This window comes from Astatotilapia calliptera, chromosome 23 (genome assembly GCF_964374335.1).
Source record: "Astatotilapia calliptera chromosome 23, fAstCal68.1, whole genome shotgun sequence".
Taxonomy (NCBI): Eukaryota; Metazoa; Chordata; class Actinopteri; order Cichliformes; family Cichlidae; genus Astatotilapia; species Astatotilapia calliptera.
In genome coordinates this window covers 37,203,261-37,217,569 of record NC_137443.1, presented here as the reverse complement: position 1 = coordinate 37,217,569, position 14,309 = coordinate 37,203,261, and the positions used below count along the sequence as shown (strand labels likewise).

At 40.4% G+C, this 14,309-nt stretch overlaps 1 long non-coding RNA gene across 1 annotated transcript in view; it reads left to right on the top strand.

Moving 5' to 3' along the window:
* Positions 1-774: 774 nt before the first annotated feature.
* LOC145424191 (uncharacterized) overlaps positions 775-14,309 on the top strand; it is a 109,228-nt gene continuing 95,693 nt past the window's right edge. The window contains exon 1 of the long non-coding RNA XR_013905164.1: positions 775-882. This is a non-coding gene — a long non-coding RNA (uncharacterized LOC145424191). The remainder of the gene's footprint in view (positions 883-14,309) is intronic.

Below are 14,309 nucleotides of genomic sequence, written 5' to 3'. Positions count from 1 at the left end.
TTCATCAGAGGTGTAAATATTGAAGCAGATATTACTGTGTCAAAGTTACTGAGACTGGAACACAGAAGAAGTAAGTAGATTTTATCCTCACCTAATTTATTTTTAAATTTTTAGCATATTTATTATTAACCTTTATTTAACCAGGAAAAGTCCCATTGAGATTAAAAACCTCTTTGCAAGGGAGTCCTGGCCAACCCTTTTAAAAATGTACCTCAGATCACATTTGGTTCCAGAAATTCAGTAACCAACATATAAACATCATCTGTGCAAAGATTTATGTTTCTAAAGTGAAACAGTGGAAAAATTACAGCCCTGTCAATACATGAATATCCAGACGTTGTACAAAAATGTCCAATTTTGGCACACAATTGGACATCACGCCAGTTGATTTTTTTCAGAAATTAAAAGAGCAGACATTAATAAATTTTATTAACAGGCCTAAAAATGCTTTTTTTTAAAATATTTTTTAGAAGACTTAACCACACATTTACATGGTAATGGCCCTTTTCTGCAGTGCGCATGGAGCGTTTAATTGGTCTGGCCCTTCAAACTCCGAGGGGCTGTAACTTTGGTTTCTTTTGGTCAATTTGCGTAATTGACACCTCTTTTTAATCGTTTGAGCCAATAGATTCACAGTAACGAAGTGACGTGAACTATTGGTTGAAGTTCACGTCACTTGAACCAATAAGACATTGTAATGCCAAAACCCACGTGGGCCCAAATTTACTGCATGTGGCGTCTGTCCAGTCAGGTGTCTGAAGGTGGGTCTAAAATGGAGGTTGTTGACGGAAAGCGGCTCTGATGCGGCGAGGTAGGCATGGTTACTACTGATAATCATGTGGCTACCGGCTACCGGCAAAAATAACGGAGGAAATCGGAACGGTAAGCCAATTTCTGTCTTAGCGCATTTGCGCCGCTGTGTGTTTTTGTGGTCTTCTTTTGCGGCTCATTCAGTGAATTTTGGTCTGATCGTGGTGAAACCTGGTGTGTGGAGTCAGTGATAGCTCTGGAAGCTAACCAACCTGTCTTTAGCTGGTTACATGAAGTCTGAAGAATTTCTGGTTGGGTTTTGTTTGTTTAGCGGACTTCTGCGCATTTACGTAACTGCTCGTTTAATCACGGCTTGTTTTTGGTGTGTTTGGTGGTTGTAGAAATGGTTTATATGATATTTTAGCTGAGAGTCTAAGGTTTCTGTGGATACCACACATATCTGGACTTATATTTCTCAACCCGCGTTATAACCGATTAAACGTGATCTCCTCCTTTTTGCCGGGGGAATGGGGCTTAAGTTAAATTAGCTTTTTTTTTTCAGCAGTGCAGCATTACTATAGTGAAGATATGTTTGTCCACAACTGAAGATAAACTAAATACAAAAAACAATGATAATTAAAGCTGCAAGCAGCGTTATGAGGGCCCTCGCACCCCCGGCACGTCGAGCCACGCCCAACACCTAAAACCAGCACCTCCGATCTGATGTCACATTGATGGAATTCATGCATTTAACCACCAGCTAACATTTCAACTCATTCATTCATGATTAGTTAGTCGTTCCACTAGGTGGCGCTCTAACCATTATGTACAAATGGCATAACAAACATTTCCGAGCTCGAGTCTCATCACGCCTGCGACCTTTGGGAGAGATTGGATATTGTGTTTTTGAGTGACAGCAGATTACTGCTTTTTGGCGAGTGATTCAAACTCTAAGTGCCGCCATAACCACCCCGTTTCCCTGGACGTAAAAAGCTTCGCAATTTAAAATCACAAAGGTCTTTAGATTCCACACACTGGAGAATGGTTCAATATGATGAAATCCCTTGGAGGAGTTCGTCAAAGTATGAAGCCTGAAAAGAGGAGAAAATGTCGCCAAAATTGCACATTAATTTTAAAATGGCTGACTTCCTGTTGGATTTGGGATATTGCTCCAAGAGACTTTTTTGTACATCTTGATATCTCCTATAAGCCTACCAGGTTTCAGATTCATACATAAAACACAGAGCTGGGGCTGTGGTTTTGAAATTTTGTAGGGGGCGCTGTGGAGCCATTTTGGGATATTCAATGAAAATGATCACATAACAACAAAGCCTTCGTCACATTGGAGGTGTGTGCCAAATTTCAAGCCTCTATAAACTTGCCAAGACCCTCAAAAGCCACTTCATCTTTCATGGTGAACAGCGTTGCCACCAGGGTGCGCCGTTCAGTTTAAAGTCACAATTTTTGCACTGAAGCATCACGAGGGACTGATGGTGATATTCACCGCTTTTGAGGTGGCCACGATGAACCTGTGAAAATCAGTACAACAAAATTAAAGCCATGACATTTCCTGTTGCCACTAGGTGACGCTGTCCGTATTTCCGACAATGGGCACATCAATCTGTTCAGGGCGCGTCTGACATCATGCCTGTAAAGTCTGGTACTGATCAGACTGGATTTCATTGAGTTATACTAATTTGTTTCTTCATGGCGTGACATCAAAGTTCGCCATGCTGCTGGGGTCACACCCTTTCGCGAAAACTCACAGTTTTCACTGTAACCCAAGACCAACTCCTTAAGGCTTTCCTGGAGAAATTTGAGGCTGCAGATGTCACCCATCACTATACTGTACCCCAAAGTGTAAAACATGACATTTCCTGTTCCCACTAGGTGGCGCTGTCCTTGATGTCAAATATGGCAGTTGAAATATGTTCAGGGGTGGAGCCTTATCATATGTGTTCACTTTGGTCAAGGTCAGAAAATGTATGACAAAATGAGAGGCAATAAGATTTTCATGGCGAGTCATCGAAATTCGCCATGGCGCCACGGCCTCATAGTATTGTGAAAACTCAAAAGCTCCGCAATTTAACATGGCACAAGGGTGTAGTTGACACTGTCCAAATTTGAAGGTTAAGAAATGAAACCCCAAGGAGGAGTTCGCAAAAGTTCGAGGCATGGAAATGGCAAAATTAGAGCCAAAATGTCACCTTCTCTTCCAAATGGCGGACTTCCTGTTGGGTTTGCGTCAATGGGCCCACAGACTTTTTTGTTCGTCTTGGCATGATACACATGTGTGCCAAATTTCATACATGTAGCTGAAACGATGTGGTCGTAGGGCTGCATTTAACAAGGCATAGGTGGCGCTGTAGAGCCATTTCCCAGTGCTCATATGTAAAACCATTAAAATACAAAATTTTTCACCAGACCTGGCATGTGTGCAAAATTTCATGAGTTTTTGAGCATGTTTAGGCCCTCAAAAAGGCCCTTGTTTGGGGTGAATAATAATAATAATAATAATAATAATAATAATAATAATTAAAGCTGCAAGCAGCGTTATGAGGGCCCTCGCACCCCCGGCGCGTCGAGCCACGCCCAACACCTAAAACCAGCACGTCCGATGTGATGTCACATTGATGGAATTCATGCATTTAACCACCAGCTAACATTTCAACTCATTCATTTATGATTAGTTAGTCGTTCCACTAGGTGGCGCTCTAACCATTATGTACAAATGGCATAACAAACACTTCCAAGCTCGAGTCTCATCACACCTGAGACGTTTGGGAGAGATTGGACATTGTGTTTTTGACTGACAGCAGATTACTGCTTTTTGGCGAGTGATTCAAACTCTAAGTGCCGCCATAACCACCCCGTTTCCCTGGACGTAAAAAGCTTCGCAATTTAACATCACAAAGGTCTTTAGATTCCACAAACTGCAGATCGGTCCAATCTGATGAAATCCCTTGGAGGAGTTCGTCAAAGTACGGTGCCTGAAAAGATGGGAAAATGTCACAAAAATTACACATTAACTTTAAAATGGCTGACTTCCTGTTGGATTTGGGATATTGCTCCATGAGACTTTTTTGTACATCTTAAGATCTTCCATAAGCTTACCAAGTTTCAGACTCATAGATAAAACACAGAGCAGGGGCTGTGGTTTTGAAATTTTGTAGGGGGCGCTGTGGAGCCACTTCGCGCTATTCAATGAAAATGATCAAATGCCAACAAAGCGTTCATCCATTTGGAGGTGTGTGCCAAATTTCAAGCCTCTATAAACTTGCCAAGACCCTCAAAAGCCACTTCATCTTTCATGTTGAACAGCGTTGCCACCAGGGTGCGCCGTTCAGTTTAAAGTCACAATTTTTGCACTGAAGCATCACGAGGGACTGATGGTGATATTCACTGCTTTTGAGGTGGCCAAGATGAACCTGTGAAAATCAGTACAACAAAATTAAAGCCATGACATTTCCTGTTGCCACTAGGTGGCGCTGTCCGTATTTCCGACAATGGGCACATCAATCTGTTCAGGGCGGGTCTGACATCATGCCTGTAAAGTCTGGTACTGATCAGACTGGATTTCATTGAGTTATACTAATTTGTTTCTTCATGGCGTGACATCAAAGTTCGCCATGCTGCTGGGGTCACACCCTTTCACGAAAAGTCACAGTTTTCACTGTAACCCAAGACCAACTCCTTAAGGCTTTCCTGGAGAAATTTGAGGCTGCAGATGTCACCCATCACTATACTGTACCCCAAAGTGTAAAACATGACATTTCCTGTTCCCACTAGGTGGCGCTGTTCTTGATGTCAAATATGGCAGTTGAAATATGTTCAGGGGTGGAGCCTTATCATATGTGTGCTCTTTGGTCCAGATCGGAACATGTATGACAGAATGAGAGGCAATAAGATTTTCATGGCGAGTCATCGAAATTCGCCATGGCGCCACGGCCTCATAGTATTGTGAAAACTCAAAAGCTCCGCAATTTAACATGGCACAAGGGTGTAGTTGACACTGACCAAATTTGAAGGTTATGAAATCAAACCCCAAGGAGGAGTTCGTTAAAGTTCGAGGCATGGAAACGGTAAAATCAGAGCCAAAATGTCACCTTCAATCCAAAATGGCGGACTTCCTGTTGGGTTTAGGACATTGCCATAATAGACTTTTTTGTTCGACTCTGAACGTTATATAGGTGTACCGACTTTCAAACGTGTAGGTCATACCCATACCGGGGGCTCGCGTTTTTCATTTTTCTAGGTGGCGCTCTAGAGCTAATTTTCCCTGGCCATGTCTGGGAACATTAAAATACGTAAATTTTCACCAGACCTGACGCGTGTGCAAAATTTCATGAGTTTTCGAACATGTTTAGGCCCTCAAAAGGCCAATTCATTTGCCGGAATAATAATAATAATAATAATAATAATAATAAACAGAGCAATTACAATAGGGCCTTCGCACTGTCAGTGCTCGGGCCCTAATAATAATAATAAGAAACGGAGCAGATACAATAGGGCCTTCGCACTGTCGGTGCTCGGGCCCTAATAACAACAATAACAGTAGTAAAAGAATGAAAATAATAACAGGACCCCCCTCCCCCCCGGTGTTCCAGATCAACTGGCGTTTAGATCAACTGGCGTTGGTCGAACAGATGTGTGGCAGTCTTGCGTTTCAGGAGCTCCTACCGACAAACCAGCAAAAAAAACGCCAAATGTGTCATCTGTGACACTTGTGAGGTTGTCTCAAACACACTCCGTCAGTCTTGATGCTGTTGAACAACAAAATGTTTAAAAATGTGGCGAGTTTACCTGGTGATATCCTCATGCGCGACGCGATCGCGAAAACAGCAAACAAGTAACACCACGCCGTTGTTGTTCACAGGACAGCAAGAGTAAACGATCGGGAGACCCTTGTCGTCGTTATCGTTCCACTCGCACGGTTTATTTCACCGAATTCAGCGTTTTTGCTCCACAACTAAAGCGAGCAGTTTGCTCTGTGCACCAACATGGACTCGAGTCAACCAGCGCCACCTCTGGCCAAGTGCCACAGCCTACAGCCAGATCAACCTGTGACACACATCTGCACCACGTTTGAATTCGTGTCATGCACATTTGTACCTTTCAATTGTGTCTGTTTGTGCGTCATGCAAACAAACCTTTGAAATGAATGAAATGATATCATGTATTTAATATCAGCCTACATTTGTACAAAATGCCAAATGACATACACATAAGAATCACCATCCTGATATCAATACTTTTGCCCATACGAAAAATGTCGTGAACACACTAATATTTCACCAGTGTTGTAACATCACATGTCGTTAGCGTAGTCTGTCTGTGTCTTCCCTCTGCAAACAAACATGTTAGAGTTGGTTGTGATATACAGTCTGCATAAGTGTGGTCAATCTAATAAACATTTGTAAGGAGATGGCAGTTACTGTGAATGTACAGCAGGTGATTAGTAATAAACAGCCAGACAATGACTCTGACAATCTCATTCAATCTTGCAGATTGCACCTTCTGTGGAAAGTGGTACCACACAGTGTGTGTGGACTTCCCTTGTGCAGAAGGCGACTACAAATGTTGTGGGTGCTAAATAAACAGAAAAAAGTGATCCCTGTTGTCTTTGCTTACTGATTGTTTTCAGTGTTGACAATCCACATTGCTGGCATTGCATCTTTCAACATGTTTGTGGGCAGATTTGGATGTACCAGGGGTAAGTGCAGCCACTCAGCCTCTACTCACTGTGATCATAGCAGCAGGTGCAGATGTGTCACAAGTTAATCTAGTAGTGGGCTATGGTCATGTGTTAGTGGTGGGAACAGTCATATCCACTCACTCTCACTGGCTGTTTATTACTAATCACTGTGTAACTGCTGTGAATTCACAGTAACTGCCGTCTCCTTACAAATGTTCATTAGATTAACCACACTTATACAGACTGTATATAACTCCAGCCATGTTGATGAATTGCCTATATTGGCTGGAAATATTCATTTTCAGGGAAAAGACACAGACAGACTATGCTAGCGACATGTGATGTTACAACACTAATGAAATATTGATGTGTCATATTTGTCCAAGGCGTATTTCATTGTTATGGAAAAAGAGAATATTAAAATCATGATGACCAATTGGAGTGGTGATTTCTATGACTTTGCGTATATAATTTGGAATGTTGTACAAATGTAGGCCAATAAGGAATATATGATATCATTTCATTCTTTTCAAAGGTTTATTTGCATGACGCACAAACACACAATTGAAAGGTACAAATGTGCATGACACGAATTCAAACGTGCTGCAGATGTGTGTCACAGGTTGATCTGGCTGTAGGCTGTGGCACTTGGCCAGAGGTGGCGCTGGTTGACTCGAGTCCATGTTGGTGCACAGAGCAAACTGCTCGCTTTAGTTGTGAAGCAAAAACGCTGAATTCGGTGAAATAAACCGTGCGAGTGGAACGATAACGACGACAAGGGTCTCCCGATCGTTTACTCTTGCTGTCCTGTGAACAACAACGGCGTGGTGTTACTTGTTTGCTGTTTTCGCGATCGCGTCGCGCATGAGGATATCACCAGGTAAACTCGCCACATTTTTAAACATTTTGTTGTTCAACAGCATCAAGACTGACGGAGTGTGTTTGAGACAACCTCACAAGTGTCACAGATGACACATTTGGCGTTTTTTTTGCTGGTTTGTCGGTAGGAGCTCCTGAAACGCAAGACTGCCACACATCTGTTCGACCAACGCCAGTTGATCTAAACGCCAGTTGATCTGGAACACCGGCAGTGTAGCTGGCCTGCTCACAGCTAATGTCTGGCAATATGACTGTTATTTGAACTCCTTCTTGCAGTATATAGACAGTAGTCCCGACAATCCTATTTAAACATGTCATCAACTTCTACCAGGGGTCTATACATATTACCCAAAACACTGTGGCAAGAACTTAAGTGGGGAGAACCTCAATCCAACCTGCTTTAAATCAACGTCTCCCAAATGTTATTGGTCAAATGTCCATGTACTGAACAGTTCAGCAAATCCTGGGTCCAAATCATTGTTTATATAAAAGTTATGTTGCGTAATTTAGATGTTATGGACTAAGCATGACCTAAGCATCATTACCTAGCCAAATACTGCAGCACAGTGTATTCATGTGGTTTTGATAAGTGTTCCTAATCAACATACTCTACAGGCTAAAGATCACTAGTCTTGAAAACAGATTTTCCATCTTCACCGCGTACATACAGAGATTTCTCTGATGACTAAATCTTTTAGTGATGCTATAGATGAGAAATTCCCAACTGAGGAAGATTATTATTAAATTCATTCAGAGTTTTGGGGAAAATTTCTGTCTTTCTGTAGATCCAGCCTTAACTCTATACTCAGGAGTGTTAAAGCATACCCCTGATCAAATAGTATTTGAGTGTGTAAAACTCCAGGAATTTGTCAAACCATATCCTTACAAATAATTTTCTTGGGATCACTGATTAGCTACATGCTGGAAGTTCACTTGGAGCATGAGCCTTTGCAATTATTTCCATTAGTGAATCAAGTCTGAATATGGAGACTTCTCCACATTCCATTGATTATTCCATAGATCATGTGAAAAAACCCAATGTCTCTACAGTTCTTTAAAATGAAAGAAATGCTATTCTTATTGTAGTTATTCTCTTTTTTTGTTATTAAAAATATATTTACAGACTTTCACAAAGTACCCCTACACTCACCCAATGTTACTTTGAAAATACTCAGAATTGGTCATCAAAAAGACATTTCAAGTCTCTTGAGGCAAAAATACTTTTTCTATCTTATCTAGTTTTTGCTACTGGATTGTTTTAAATCTCTAACGTATGCTCCAACAATCTGCAAGTGTAAGGTTTAGACAGCTATAATGTGGTTTTCAGAAGGTTTTTATCACCATTTGGAGAAAATTCTTACTAACATGTATGCATGAACATGAATTTGAATATTTCAAATTCTCAAAGCATTTTTACCATCATGAAATATCACCTTGTGACAGGAAAACATTCCCTGTGTTGTTTGTTTTTCTTGTGTTGCCAATGTTGGGGTAATATAAATAGAGTCAGCCTTTTGCCTTCTTTTGTATGATTGCAGCGAGTGCACAGGCATGCCAACGGGGGCGGATATGTGGAAGTAGTTATAGATTCATCAGATCTGGTTTAACAATTTTTGGCGATGGATGCTGCTGATGTGATGCCCTTGAGCAAGATGGTACCGACAATTTGCTTTAAGTGGGGAACTGTGAATGCAAAGCAGGATTTTGCTCAAAAAAAAGACGAGATGAATTTTCACCTGTGCATTCCACAAAATAACATTATTCCCAACATGATCAGACTTCAGGTAAAATAGTGTTCAAGGAAAACCACCAACATGCCAATTGTGATTGAAAGAAATCAAAGATGAAACCACAAACTTCTTTTTTGTGTGTGCATGTTCCTTCACTTATTCCTTATAAATCAGCACCTACCAGTCCAGACACTAGTATTCCTCTCTGTTTTTCCAAATGAAAAAGCCTTTTGCGGAATTAACTTCTTCTCCAAGACATGAAGAGTGATGACACTCTTTGATGAGTGGCTTCAAAACAAGAAAATCTCATAACGAGATGGAGAGAAAAAAAAAAAGAGCTACATATTAAGACCTGAGATCAAAAACTAGGTCTCCGAGATAACGCTCTAGCTATGGCGGGTCTTGTGTTTATAATAGCCTTCTTGGCTTTAATTATTACCACATAAGTAATCTCAGAGGCACAAATTGATTATATGAATTTTTCACATTAAGTTGGAACCTACAGGGACCCCAATTTCCACAGCATTTGAACATTATCCTCTTTTGAAATCAAGTTTTCATTTAAAAGCTATTAACGGGTTTGGAAACACACAAATGAATGTTTAAGGCACAGTAGTATGTAATTATCTTGATATGAATTATTAATTTCATCACGCTGTAAAATGAATAAATGCAGTAGCTTCAGTTGAAGGACTGCGAGGCGACAGTAGGAGGAAGATGATGGTGCTGATGTTTGACATTTGGATCAAATCTATGTATTATTCATCAACAGTTGTGTCCATATTTAGAAATTTATACTCCAATGACAAGCAATGCACACAAATGTGGCAATGAAGTGCCATTTTTTCCTAACAGTTGTTTACCTCATTTTTATCATCATTATTATTAAAATTATTTTTGCTTAAGTGTACTTTAACTGAAATATTGCCCATGCTCCATTTTAAATTGGATCCTTTACAGAGCACAGAGGTTATAGGCTGGAATCATCACATTAAAAACTGGCCAGCTGCAAACTGGCCAATTGTGGAGCCATTAGCAGTTAACATTTTGTCAGCAGAAAGAAGAAGAAGCGTAACAGGCTTTGATTTACTTATAGAATTCATTTTTTGCAAGTTTTTTGTGCATTTAAGCAATTTCTGTGGGTTCTCTTCTTGCAAATGTGAGCAATAAAGCCCAGATTCAAGCATAATGAAAACCTATAGATATTATCTTATCATTCATGATCCATATGGTCCTTATCTCTAGTTAGAGACTGGTGCACTTATGCTGACAGAGTCATATTCACAGCCTTTAACATTTGCTAGCAGCAAAGGCAGTGTAAAAATGAGAATGTCAACCCCAAGAGCAAAAATGGACAGACCTTTTACTGCTGGCCAATTAAACCCCTCTTTATTTTCTACAGCGAGGAAGGATTTTTTTTTTTTATGTGGAAAAAGTCCTCACTGAGGTTATATCTACAGAGGAGGAAATTGTTTGCACCCATGGAATGCATTTTTACCACAGGTCACTGTGTAAACCAATTTATATTGCTTTTTGAGTCATTTTTCATAAAATACTGTTGCAAAGTGTCAGCACAAAAAGCGATAGAGACTTTACAATGTCCTTCAAAATGTCAGTGAAAAATAAACTATTCTTTCTTGCTGAGAAGAGTCATCACGCTGTTTCTAGTCAGATTGATTCCTCCCTGCTAATGGTTTAATTTTGGCATAATTCAATAACCAGATTCTCCCATGACACCTTACACATTTATATGGAGTCTATAATAATATCTTGACAGTGAGATGAGCTGGGAATCTCTGGTGGATTAATTTGGTTCTAATTCCTCCTGTTAACACACTTAAACATGGCAAATGAGATCGGATACACAGCAATGATTTCTTCCTACTGTTTGCATGGTGCCTTGTTGTGAATCAGTTGTTGAACTCGTCTAGTGGCCACAAGGTAGAAATTGAACATTTTAACATAGGGTTTAAATCCCTGGAGTTTTGGGGTAAAACTGAAAGTCGGCTGCTTTGATGGGTGGCACAGGGCAGAAAAACAGTTAAAATAGGTTTTCCTAAAGAATGTACATGTGAATAAATAGTTCTGTTGAGCAAACCCTCAGTAGTAGAGGTGCTGTAGATCAGATAACCTCAATACTAAAATATCTCAGCTGATGGCTCAGCTTCTATATCAGGGGTGTCAAACTCAAATACACAGTGGGCCAAAATTCAAAACTGAAACAAAGTCGCGGGCTAACGTTAATATTTATTGAAATATATTTATTCCTCCAGATATAAGAATGAATCTTTTCTTATAGACTCAAACACGTTTTGCTGAAAAACTGAATATGGAACAAGCAAAGCTTAATACTAAACAATATATATATTAGCTGTATAATAGCAGTAGGCCAGCTCTGATAGTAATTTGGTATGGCTTCGCGGGCCAAATGTAATTAGGCTGCGGGCCAGAGTTTGACACCTACTGTATGTTACATATGCATCCAGTTAGCATATCTAAATAAAGCTGCTTTTGCACTACTCCTGAGGCCGGAACCTTTTCGATTCAGCTGGTCTTCTTAATTTCATTCTTTATTTGTTCAGATTACTGCTTCACACTAACACATTACACACATTACACGCTAATTCAACGACGGTTTCCACACTGTTCTACACAGCCAGTATTAATATTCCATAAATTCCATACACTCTGTCCCGCTTTCTCCTGGATCAACATCTCATCTGTGACCCGTTCATCTCACTACAGTCAGCTATATATTTGTCTACCAATCACATCTAGCTAGCTCTGGCTCACATTATAGCAGCCTTCATCACTATGTGTTCCGAGCAACCAGGGATACTGTGAATGTTAAGGGGAGCACTTCACATTGATTTCTGTAGGGGTCAGAATTGATTCATTAATGGTTCTAGCTATAAGTCTTTGTATTTTTTTGTCCTCCATACCCCAGAATTCACTATATGAAGAAGAAACCATTTTAGGAGAAATCATGAAATATGAGATGATGGGGTTTTATTTAACAGAGTATACAGTTGCTGTGCAATGCAAGCCACTTTGCAGCCCACCACAGGTCCTTCTTGTCATTCTGTTCTGACTAATCCAATATCTATTGTCATTGTCATGGTCAGAGGGCCCGGTGGCGCCAGTGTCAGGCAGCCTCGCCTCTGTCAGTGCGCCCCAGGGTGGCTGTGGTTACAATGTAGCTTGCCATCACCAGTGTGTGAATGTGTGTGTGAATGGGTGGATGACTGGATATGTAAAGCGCTTTGGGGTCCTTAGGGACTAGTAAAGCGCTATATAAATACAGGCCATTTACCATTTACCATTGTTATCTGTTTGAGGGTTCTTGCTGCTGCTCTTCCTACATCAGCCAATTTGCATTGTTTTAGCCTCACCACTGGTGCTGCATATCTGCAAGCTGATTTGCAACCCCCATAATTCTTTTCATGTCGTATCTAACTTAAATAAAGCCTTTTTTCACTCATACTCATATGTCTTCTGCTCTATGTATTGCTGCTTGCTCTTTGCTATCTTTGATGTAAATATGCTAGAATAAGAGGATAAAACACATTAATTAAGTCCAAAAACAGGTAAAATAGATTAACTAGCAAGGATAGAGTTGGGACCTTCACAGCGGCAACAGGCCAAACCAAAATGTCACCATCTGCATGAAAATGCTCAAATTGCAATTAAAAGTGAAATGCTACAATTAATACGTGAAGCAATGTGAAATGAAGATAAAACTACCAAACCCAAAGCATCTCAGTAAAAAAGCCTCACCATTGCAGTTATTTGTATTTGTGGTCCTGTTCATTCTTTCTGTGAGTGGCAGGCTGATTCCTCCTATAAAACCTAGCTGTTATTTGGATTTTTTCCCCCTTTGGCACAGTGTCTGGATCAATGCCAATGATGATGCATAGTGGACAATATTTGAGCAAAATAACAAGGAGGCATGTGCAGCTTTGAAGATACAATATTTCCTTACATGTACACGTCAAGCTGGATGACAAACAGTTATTCACCAGTCAGCTCGCAATTCTTCTTATAAATTTAAAACGGCTGCACACTGCATCATTCGTCACCTCTATTTGCTATTTATTCTTCACCATTCAGCCTTTGTGAATTTCATTAAACTACTCTAACTCCCTGCTCTTCATGCATGTAGCCTACACACACACACACACACACACACACACACACACACACACACACATATTCGCAGGTACAGCAGAGAGAACATCACAAGTAGCTGACGTCAATAGTGTTGTAAGAGCTCTCAGAGCCCTTCCACGGGAGCCATTTTTTAACAAGCACACCCACACTCTGCCAACTTCAGCCTCGCTATTGTCTAAATACAAGCAAACTGTCACTCCCTGCGATCTGGGAGGAGGACACAGTTGGAAAACAATAGTTTTCCCATCATGACAATTCCATTTTAGATAGTTAAACCAGTGCCAAACTTTATCCTTTAAGCAGGTCCATATCTCATGAGCTGAAATCAAATAACACTGTTGGATTTTGGAATTGTCTCTTTCTTTCTTGCCAGTACTATTCAGTGCTATTTTCAATAGCCACATTAGTATGTCTCTCTCTCACAAGTGAGAAAATGAGTTTTTCTACCTCCCACCATTTCATTATCTGAGCAATCTCCCAGCGCGCAGTCTAATTCCTTTAGTAAGGCCCCGGTTTCTGCCGACTACTCGCTGCACTTCCAAAGCCACAGAGATAGAAACAAAATGGGGACAGGAGAGAAAGGGAGCAAAAGATATAGAGAGAAAGAAGAAAAGAAAGAGCTAATTTTACAGTAAATCAGAAACCTGGTAAAGTGTGTGCTGCAGAGACCGACCCACAAAGACGCAAGCCACCCACATGCGGTGCTTATCTCACCCTTTCAAACTATTAGAAGCATACCTCCAGAGAGCCCAGTTTTACCAATAACAATAAAATATAATTGTGACCCAAACTCATACTAAGTAAATACATTTTCTGTTTGAAGAAAATTAAGTGAACCCGTAGGGCAAATAATCTTATACAGTGCTTTAAAATGCTGTCGGATAGCAGGTCTTTCAAAGAAAACAAATCACCCAGGTGGAGGAAGTGCACTTGTTTAAGACGGGCATTAAAAGGAGCTTTAAAGAAAGTGATTTCACAGCAGAAAATATAGGATACAAAGCATATATGAGACAATATATTTCCCTTTGATTTTTAGACCTAGACAAAACAAAATGTACAGCAGGGCTGTTGAACAGGCAAGTTGT